Raw genomic sequence first — 10,408 nt, forward strand, 5'->3', positions numbered from 1 at the left:
CTGCTTGCTCAACTTCTGGCAGGGGATCTTGGGACATACATATGATTTGAGTAAAGTAGACCTGGGTTGATATACAAAACTTTATAGGATTGCTAGGTATCTGGCTCGATGTCCATGCTAGAATAGCACTGTGAAATTCTCAAAATTGAAACTCTTGAGAGTGTAGATTGTGGAGAGTATGAAGATGCTGTAGTGAAAGAAACTAAAATGAGGACTAATTTATGAATTAGAATGTGGAACTAGAGAGAATATTCTGTGGTCTCTTGCATTCACCTGAATGTATAATTAGAAAAAATATTATATATGAATTGGGCACTTTGGCCTTACTCTTTTTACAGGGAATGTTAACTAACTCCACTCTTCTCTAGTTTTAATTACCTACCATAGATAGGAACATTTTAAATTGCTCAAAACTTCCTAAGCAGTCCATTTTAAGCAATATTTAAGAAACATATAATTGGTGTAGGACTAATGTAAGATAATTTTTCTGATTATGGCAACATGTGTACTGGAAGCTTTGGTTGTAAAAACTACCTTTGTGGTACACTTGTCTGGGTAGTTTATAAGGAATATGGTTCATGTGTGTTAATAGCAGACTATCAAGGATTAAACAAACTACATCCTCCAATTACTTCAGCTGTACCTGATATGGGAAAGACTGTACAAGAAGTAAACAGGCCAAGGGGAACTTGTATGCCACTATAGTTCTACTTAAGGTCTTCTTTTGAATAGTAATTTTGGAGTCCAATCAGAACAATTTTCATTGTGGTGGATTGATTTCCGCTATGTGTTTAGTATAATACCACAGGATATTTGAATTTGCTGCCTTGTTGCCATAATCTAGTAAGGCAGGATTTGTGCTTGACAATCATTAAGCATAGTGGGTTAGAGAAGTACATTGATGATATCATGGTAACTGACTCCCAGAGAAAGAAGCACAGAGGTATTGAGGACTGTAGACGTCCATATGACAAATAGAAATTCTCTGATAAGTTCAGCTTAAATTCAAGGCTTATCTCAGTCTGTGAAATTCCTGGAGCAACTATGACATTCTTCAAACTCTGAGAAATAACTTCTCTCTCACTGACCCTGTCACTAAGCAAAATTCTCAGGTCCTAGGCTATTCAGAATTCACATTCTGGGTTGTTTTTTTTTTTTTTTTTTGGATGAGGAAGATTCACCCTGGGCTAACCTCTGTGCCAGTCTTCTTCTACTTTGTATGTGGGATGCCTCCACAGCACGGCTGATAAGTGGAGTATGTCCACCCAGGATTGAACTCACAAAGTTGGGCTGCCGAAGCGGAGTGCGTGTACCTTTAACCACTTGGCCACAGGGAATTTTATTGATTTCTATTCCCAAGGGGTGGAAGGATGCCTAAATGTGAGTGGCAGCTGAGATGAAATAAGCATTTAAAGTTTTAAAAAGATGGTGGCTCAGGCAGTCCCACCAGGTTCTTGTGAACTGATTCTTGGTATATTAGTAGCATACGCTAAGCAAATATACACAGACTGGAGTCTGACATAGAACTCGAATAAGGCTATCAGCAGAGAGCTCTTGGAGTTTGCAGTCAAAAGCTCCCTAAAGTAGCTCTTCAGTACGGGCTCAAGTGAAAGACAATTGATATCTTCTTCCTGGGGGGATGTTAATACTTCTGTGACCCTGACAGGCGTTAGACAACTGTGAGGTCAGAAATACTGATCCTGTCTGGGTGATGTCAGAGAGACATTCGCACGGAGGGAGAATTCAGTCCAGCAAAATCCACTCCTAAAGTGGAAGTAGTACTTTCAAGAGCACATTCCTAAGGGAAGCTGAGGAGGAGTGCATTGCCTATGTGAGCAGGCTGTCCCATTGCTGGCAAAGACAATTGTGCAGCTCTCTAAAGACCCCCTTTCTGTCATTGCTCTGTGGTCTAAAAGCTATGCCTCGTTCTTTGATGAGAGATTCTGGATTGAGAGTACACTATTTGTAAGTCAGCAACCTGCCATGGAGAAGGTAAAACTGATGAATAAAGGAGAGGGCAAGTTAGCATGGAGGGTAGAGTAGAAGGGGAATTAGTGTCAAGCCCGTGGAGGAGGGTTTGCATATTTAGGAATCTTAGGCCATAGCTAATGGCCTTGCTGTAAGGTCAGGCAAATGAGCCTGAGCTTACAGACAATAAAACAAAATATTTGATGCACTGAGTTATAGAAATTTCTACGGGAATTTGGAGTATTAAGAGGAGTCATACTCACATTAAAGCCAAGTTTCCAATTTAGAAAGGGTCTGGAATGCTGAAGCAGAAGCCTTGGATCCCTAGACTCAGGTATGGAATCCATGGGCATGAGTGCTCGGCCACGCACAAGTGGATTGAGAGACAATACGTCCTCCCTCGCATCTACTGTAACCACCAATGTCATAAAAAACTTCTCTTAATATCAATAGGAAAAGGAATCACTAGAAAATTACTGTAGATAAAATTCTCTGAGGACATCAACCACTGCAGAGCTGACAAATGGCTTATATTTGAGCTCTACCAGCAGCCCCAGGGGCCTGGCTACTATCGGGTATAACTAGGGTAAAGATTTATTCTATCCCAGGTTTTACTTAGCCTGTAATAGAAGCAAACTTAAGTAATGCAACTAAAAGATTAAAAAAGTGATTTCTCTATAAATTTGAACTCTCTGGATATATTTCTTCTGATTAAATTTCCCACTTTAGTGCTGCAGATTTATGAAAATTGGCAAGAAAACATCCATTCTGTGGACAGACTACATTTCGTATTACCATCAGGGCAGTGTCCTCAGCGAAATTGAGAAAGGGCAAATGGAACACCTGTCATGCAAAGAGGTGATGGATCAGATTTGAAAGTGTGGTTTTCACACTGTCCCCCTAGATTGACTATAAAAGGATTAAAGATGGGAATTCCATTGGAAATTGTTCTGGGATTAGGAGGTGGACATGAGGTGATGGGAAAAGGATGCAATTATACATCTTTGTAATTTTGACCCATCACCAAATTTTTGTTTCATATTTTTTCTTATGATGGTATAAGGCCCAGGTTTAAAGTTATATGTGTCCAAAGAAGGAAATATACATGAGCAAAAGACAATAGCCATATCATTATATTTAATAGCACATATTCCTAATGGCACTTTAGGGTGGGTGTTAACTTCATCCCATACAACCAAATTAGGAATAACTATGACAATACACCAGCTGTTCAAGTATATGTGCACACATACACACATTGACTCACACAAATTCAAAATGACCATTAGCAATACATATTTAGAATTAAAAAAAATGTCAAGGGACACAGACTTTGCAGACAGTCCTAGATTCAAATCAATCTTTATTTCTCACCCCATTTATGACTCAGTAAGCCTCAGTTTATCTGCAACCTCTCTCCATCTCACAGGACTGAAACAAAGTGGGTATGGATTGGCCAACGTTACCAACTCACTGAGCAATATTAAGGGATGGGCCCTGGGCTCTGGGTTTGAGTCTTCAGAGGGTGACAGTTCCCCTTCACATGTCTGTTCCTACGGGACCAGGAGATTGCATGGTTTAGGGTGGTTGGTGCTGTCATTACTCTCACGTGGTTCTCTCTTGTCTAAGTGATAGGCTGGCCCCACTCAGACCAGTGGGAAATGATGTGACTCTTTTGCCCTGTAGACACCCATGCCCCAGTAGTCTCTCTCTACTTCCTTCCCACCCACCTGCCCAGCCCTAACTCTACCCCGCTACTGAGGTGAGGCCCAACTTGTGTCAGAAGGGACAGGACCTACAGGCTGTAGAACTTGAAGTTCCTGTCCATGCCTGTTGGAGCCATTAACATGGCATGGTGCCCAAAGGTCACCCCTGTGGTCAGGTCACTATGCTTTGTAAAGTGAAGAATCTCTGTCCACTGTTTGCAGAAGCACATCTGAATATCTGTGTTCCTGAGGACCAGTTAGGTACCATACTCATCAAAATTCAGTGACTTCACTTTAAAGTTGTTATCCAGCTGCAATGTCTTAATGTTCTTGAGTTTGCATGGATCCCAGAGTTTGACAGGAGCACTGTCAGCTGCTGTAGCCAGGACACACCTGTTCTTAGAGGAAGGAATGCTGGTGATGGGCCCAAAGCAGCAGGGAAGTTGGCCACTTGGTGTGCTCCTTCAAGTCCCAAATCTTGATCTGAGGTTCCATCAGCATGGAACATGCATAGGTCAGGGAGCAGCCAGTGGTCTCATCCATCACCTTGGTGAGCACTCACCCTCTCTGAGAGTCACAGAAAGCCCAGTACTGGTGGTCGGAGGAGCTCAGGAGATAGTCTCCACTGGCATGGAGGCTGAGACCTGTGAGATCATTCTTTTGGGTCAAACAATCTGTACACAATAGGCATTTAGGACCAACCAAACCCTGATAGTGGCATCTGGAGAGGCAGAAGACAACAGGGAAGGCTGGAACACCACACAAGTGACTTCCTTGGTATGGCCTTTGAGATTGGCCAAGATTTGCTTAGAACTCTTGTCAAAGTCAGCAGAATTTTTATCTACCCCTTCAGTGAGGGTCTTGGTGTTAGAGAGGCAGAAGTCCGGGGCGAGAATTCTGGAATGCTGGTGCTGCACAACCCCATGTGGCATGTCATCTGACAGTATCTGCTGAGGTTTCCTGGCTTTGCCAACTTGTCATACACTGTTCGCCTTCTACTTTCACCCTGTGGTTAGACCAGTGGACTGGGGTGAAGCTTCTGGGTAGTCTAAGAGTCATTTCCACCATCTCACCCAAATCCACCGGCTTGCCATGGACCATAATGATTACTATGCAAGAGAAATTAATAACAATGTTAATTCATCTAGAGCACTTCCTTGAGTTCGATAATTACTCTCTCTATATTAGAGAAGATAATGATTTGTGCTACATTTTTGTCACTGCATGCATAAAATATTATATGCAATGTATGTTTTCATTCACATGTGCAGACACACACACATCAAAATCAACACATATGTAGGATAATTCTTCCACAGAACCAACAAAGAGATTGAGATTTGTCATTACATCACTATTTTGCAGATAAGGCAACTGAGGCTTAGTTTCCCCAAGGACATGAAGTCAGTGAGGACAGAGATGAAATTCAAAGAGATGTTTGCATGACACAATGAATGAATGTCTGTATTCAGTAATGTTTCCCCATTATTACAGCTGAAGAAAAATAAAATAAATTTACACACTTTTGTGCATTCCAGCCTTTTAAAAAGACTTCCAGTTAAATATGGTGAAAGGATAAAGAGAATGAAAGAAGATGTGGCAGCAAACAGCTGAAATAAAACAATATTTGCATTAGATTATCAGATGCACAAGAAGAAAACGACTTAGCACAATTTAGAAAGCAGACGTTTCAACACAGAGCATAGCATTTGCCACTTTGTTCTTAACAAAATCTTGCTGTTGCTACCCATTGAGATGGTGACAGAAACTGAATAAGCAGTAGCTTCTTCTAAACTCTGCCTCCTTTCAAGACAAAAAAAGAACAGATCAACAGACTAACCAACGACAGCAGAAGCAACAAAACCCTGGAGGTAGCTACCTCTTGGGGAACATATGTTTCCAGAACTGGTGCCTTTAAACAATGATCTAGCATAATTTTGGAGCTGACTACCTTCACAAACACAATGCCTACACAGTTCCGTTCCACTAGCTGCCCTCCTCTCTGAGTAATATGGTACTCTATTCTCCTTTTCTGTATCCCTCCTCATGCTCTCTTTTTTTGCATATTCTCATGTGTTAGTTCTACCATACATCAGCAGTACCCTTCAATTTGCTAGATTGGGATTTTTTCATCATGAGACCAATTTTCTGTTCAGTAGAACAAAACCTTCTGTATGTTCCCTTGCCATTCATTTTTCACTCCATCTTAGCATTACTTAGTATCTCAAAGACATTGCTCCTCAAATTGACTATTATTTTTCTTGTTTCTTTAACTCAGCCTCGATATTGGCTCTTCACCTTTGCTCATGAATATGATTAAGTTATCCCTTTACAACACACACACAGTCTTCATGAATGCTTTCTCAGCCTACAGGCTACACTGCTTCACTCTTGCCTTTCCTTACAGGCATCTTTCAAATATTTTTCACAGCATCATTGGGAGACCAACCAGAGTAGACTCACCAGAGGATGGTTGTAAAAAATGAAAATATAGCATCCGTCCTCAGTATTTCAGGTATAGGGGTGGAGACTGGAAATATACATTTCAGCTAGCTTATGCTGACAAATTTGAGAATCACTGAATTAATATGTTTTGTCTCCTGTTCCAATAATTCTAGGTAAGATTTTGTGTATAAATTACTGGTAAACCTCTTCTTCAAAGGGAGGGAGAGTTAGGCGATAGGGAAAAGAGATTTCAGAGCTACTAGATATTTCCTGAACACCTAATATGTGTAGGTTCTATACTCAGCACTTTTAAATATGTTATATCATTTAGAGTCTTTTAAAGTCCCCATTCCTATTTCCAAGTATCTCATCTGCCCTGCTTTTGGGTAACATTTAACATGTATAATCAATACATCATTAGAGAGGGAATACGGTACAGTGTTTAGTACCATGGAGTCTGGAGCTAGAGTGTGTGACTTTCAAATTTGACTTCTTTGCCAGCTGTGTGACTCTGGACAGGTAACATGAACTATTTATGCCTCAGTTTCTTCATTTATAAAATAGTTATGGTAAATCACCTATCTAATAGGGATGCCAGGAAGCTTAAAGGAGCTGGTAAATGGGGACTGCTTAGAATAGAACCTGGCCCACTGCCAGTACTCAGTCTATGCTGGCTTTTATTTTCCTTAAACTTCCTTCATGTGGATTCTGGGAATTTTTTTCCTTTTAATTTTCTGACTTAGCAATGTTGAAATTTTTATATTTATTTCAAAGTTTAGAATATGCAAAACAGACTGGAATTATTTTGTGATTTCACAGAACTGTACTAGTTTGTGCCACATCATTAGAAATATTTAAAGGTCTAGAAATATCCATCTTTGTTGTAGTAATAAATTATGTTTTCATAACCTGTTTTCTGGGTTTGCCTGTGAATCAGTATTGTTTTCACTATGGTTTGGTCATGTGTGGTCATGAGGTTTTAATAGTTTTAGGCAACAAGATGATCTCAGTCAAAAATGATGACAATAATTGTAGCAGTAAGATGGACATTTGTGTGAAAAGACCTTTCACACACGTCACCTCATTTCATCCTCATAATAACCTTAATGAGAAAAACAGGGAATAAAGCCTTTTTATTTTTCCTTTTTACAGATAAAAAAATGCAAGTTCCGGGAAGCTGATTTGCCAGAAGTCATACAAAAGAAATGAGGAGCACATTTCTTTCTGTGGCCAAAGAATATTATGAAATCTTGAACCTGAAGTTGTGCTTTTCCTGTGGATTCTTCTCCAGTGTTCCTTTTAGTGCAGATGGTTTGCATAGCCAGCTACCAGGGGCACAGAGTTCAAAGCTTGCTGTAGTGGAATAAGTGACCATTCCCTGAATGTATACTCTATTTATTAAAATTGTTTCATTATATATCCTTTTTATAAAGCTAACTGGTCTTTTATGGATTAAAATCATCACTAACTAGGCAGAAATAAAGTCTGGAATGCTGTGAGGTCAGTAAAGGAAAGTTCACTTAAGCATCAGACTTAGCCTAAAACTCAAGACTCAGGGCCCCAGCAGGTAGGAGGGGCACTGAGTTGACTTTTTAATTTTGCTTTGTTCAAACTCTTTGTGCTCATCAGTTTTCTTGAACATGCTTATTGTTTCCTACAGAGTGAATTAAATATGAGTTTAAAAAACAAAGCATCCACTAGTAAAAGGATTCGAAACAGAAACCATGCTGATAACAATTCAGTGGCCTCCTCTCAGTATCAGAAGGAGGACATTTGCATATAGATAGCATGGTTTCTGGTAGAGCTCTACTTAGAATTTTTGAAATTTGAGCCTGAATTCCAACACACTTTAGGTTTGTTCATTTGGTGAAGGAAGCAAGTTATTTGTCATTTTCAGCGTTTATTTTTTCCCCAACTGTGTTATTGTTTAGATTCTTTCTCATGATTCTTGCAGAGTTCTGAAGTCCCTGTAGGGTAGATTATCATTTTGAGATAGATTATTATTTTTTGAGAGGAAAGAGCAGATTGATGACTAAAATATGATCATTGTCTTCTTTGGCCATGGGGTGTGTTTGTGTGTGCATGTGTACTTTTCAACATGTCACAAGCACATTAAATTTAAAATGATGATATTTTAAAAATGAGAAAGAATGCCCTTTCAAAAATAAACATTATTAAGGTAATAATAGAAAGTCAAAAATTCCTTCATGGTCTTTTATTTTTCATATTGATCCCTAAGTGTGACAAGTTATAACTTACAAACACTGACTGTTTTTGGTAGAAATCAATTATCTTGAAGTATGTAAGGATAAACAAACATTTCCCTATTGAATTTGATTTTTCTTTCTCCAATTAGCTCCCTAACATGCTTGCTGGGAATAATATAATTTCACTCTCCCCTACTTTCAACCATGCAGAACTGAGCATACAAACATTCTTTTATTATTTATTTTCCACTTTCCAACTCTGTAAGTGTTCTACTTATAACATTATCATTTAAAAAAAAGGTGATTTATCAGTGAGTGATTTCTCTTCCATCTCCTGTAACCTTTCTGTCTTTAGTTCTTTTCTTTCTTCCTCTCTCTTCTTTGCTGCTTCTGCCCTCCTTTCCTACAAAAGTAGTAAAATGTTTTAAAATTTTCAAACAATATAGCATTATCCAAGGTAAAATGAACTCCACCGCACTTCACAGACACAATCCTCAATTTCATGCTAAAATTGTAAGAAATTATATCTTAAAAGAGTGGTTGGATTTTGTTTAGCCTGGCTTGATTCCTCTTTCTGAGCACTGCTTGATTTCCTTGACTAATATTTAGTATTTAGTTGAGGGTGGGGGAGGAGCACTTTTATTGACACCACAATTTTGTCAATTTACCAAAATCACAATTTATGTTACAAATATAAACACAATCAAGGTACAGCATCCTCAAATCTCTCTCTCAAATATTTATCTCCACTCTATTATTTGGGTCAGGAGGACATTAACAAAAGGTATATGAGATGAGCTCATAAACTGTTGTTGAAAAATTGACCCTTCTGTCACAGGCACAAAAACCTCAACAATTCTGGTGATTTTATTATCAACAATAGTTTTAGCAAAGCATTATCAATCTCTGAAGCCAATGGAGCTCCTGATTAGCATATCAATAGCTGTGTATTCCCCTCATTTAAGGATTACCTCATCTGCTGCAGAAACAGCCTAAGTACCCTTAAGAACAGGTCCAAACCAATTTAAACCTCTGCTGCCCTTTCTTTCCCATAAATTGAGAATTTTTCTACCTTGAGAAGTAAAATCCAGAATACGTATCTCTTAAAATTTGATGATGAAGTAGATGGGGTCTGTCATGGGGAATCTGATCAAAGACTTTCTTTTTTTACTGGTGTCCATGCAAATAATCCATAAGCCATCTATAAATCAAACCCGGGGTGAGTTTATGATGAGCCAGATCTGAGAACTGGCCAGAGGCCTTCCTTTTCCAAGGAAGGACAGATACCAAAAAGGGGAGAGTACAGAGTGGTTATATACTGTCTTGGAACAAAGAGGATACATCACATATGATAGGAATGTCCCTTTTACGATTGTCAGGAGATGTTTAGCTGACATGGCAGGCCAGTGGTCAGCAGGTCAGTGTCACAATGTGAGCAGAGAAGGTCAGTAATTAATTCTTAGTTTTTTATCCTTAAAGAAATGCTGATATGAGGGGGAAGCTACATCCCTATCTTTAGGGGTATCATTCTTGTCTTTGGGACATAGTAAATATTTAAAGCAGATGGACAGTATATGCTCAACAGGCCATGTCAGGCCCTTTTGGAAAAATAAGGTTAGGTCGAATTAGTTTTAAACCAAATGGCTTCCTCATATACTGCAATATATCCTATTGCTTGACATTTATTTATCAAAGATAATGATTGTGGAAAATTATAATGCCTAGCTGCAATTTGTATATTTGTGTGTGATGGCAGATTGAATTAATTTTGTTTAGAATATTTTGTTTAGAACATTATTTAAGCTGTAATATTTGCTATTGCAAAACAGATTTAAACTATGAGCCTTGTCTAAATTTGTTTTTGTTTTTCACTCTCTTAAATGGTACTTCTCAAAAATAAGTCAACACAAAAAATAAAATGTATTGCCTGGTTGACTGATGACCGCAGCAAGCTGACAAAGCTCATGGTGATTATGCTGGGGACATAATTTTGATAATTTTGCAGTGTCTTCTATAATTACTGAGATTCAAACACTGTTTTACTCAACTATGAGTACAAGAATTTATTAGAGCTTAAGAAAG

At 38.7% G+C, this 10,408-nt stretch overlaps 1 pseudogene; it reads right to left on the reverse strand.

Annotated features, from left to right (window-relative positions):
• Positions 1 to 3,763: 3,763 nt before the first annotated feature.
• LOC100058585 (pre-mRNA-processing factor 19 pseudogene) lies at positions 3,764 to 4,775 on the reverse strand (annotated as a pseudogene).
• Positions 4,776 to 10,408: the final 5,633 nt, after the last annotated feature.

Source organism: Equus caballus, chromosome 8, assembly GCF_041296265.1.
Source record: "Equus caballus isolate H_3958 breed thoroughbred chromosome 8, TB-T2T, whole genome shotgun sequence".
In the NCBI taxonomy this organism is placed as follows: Eukaryota; Metazoa; Chordata; class Mammalia; order Perissodactyla; family Equidae; genus Equus; species Equus caballus.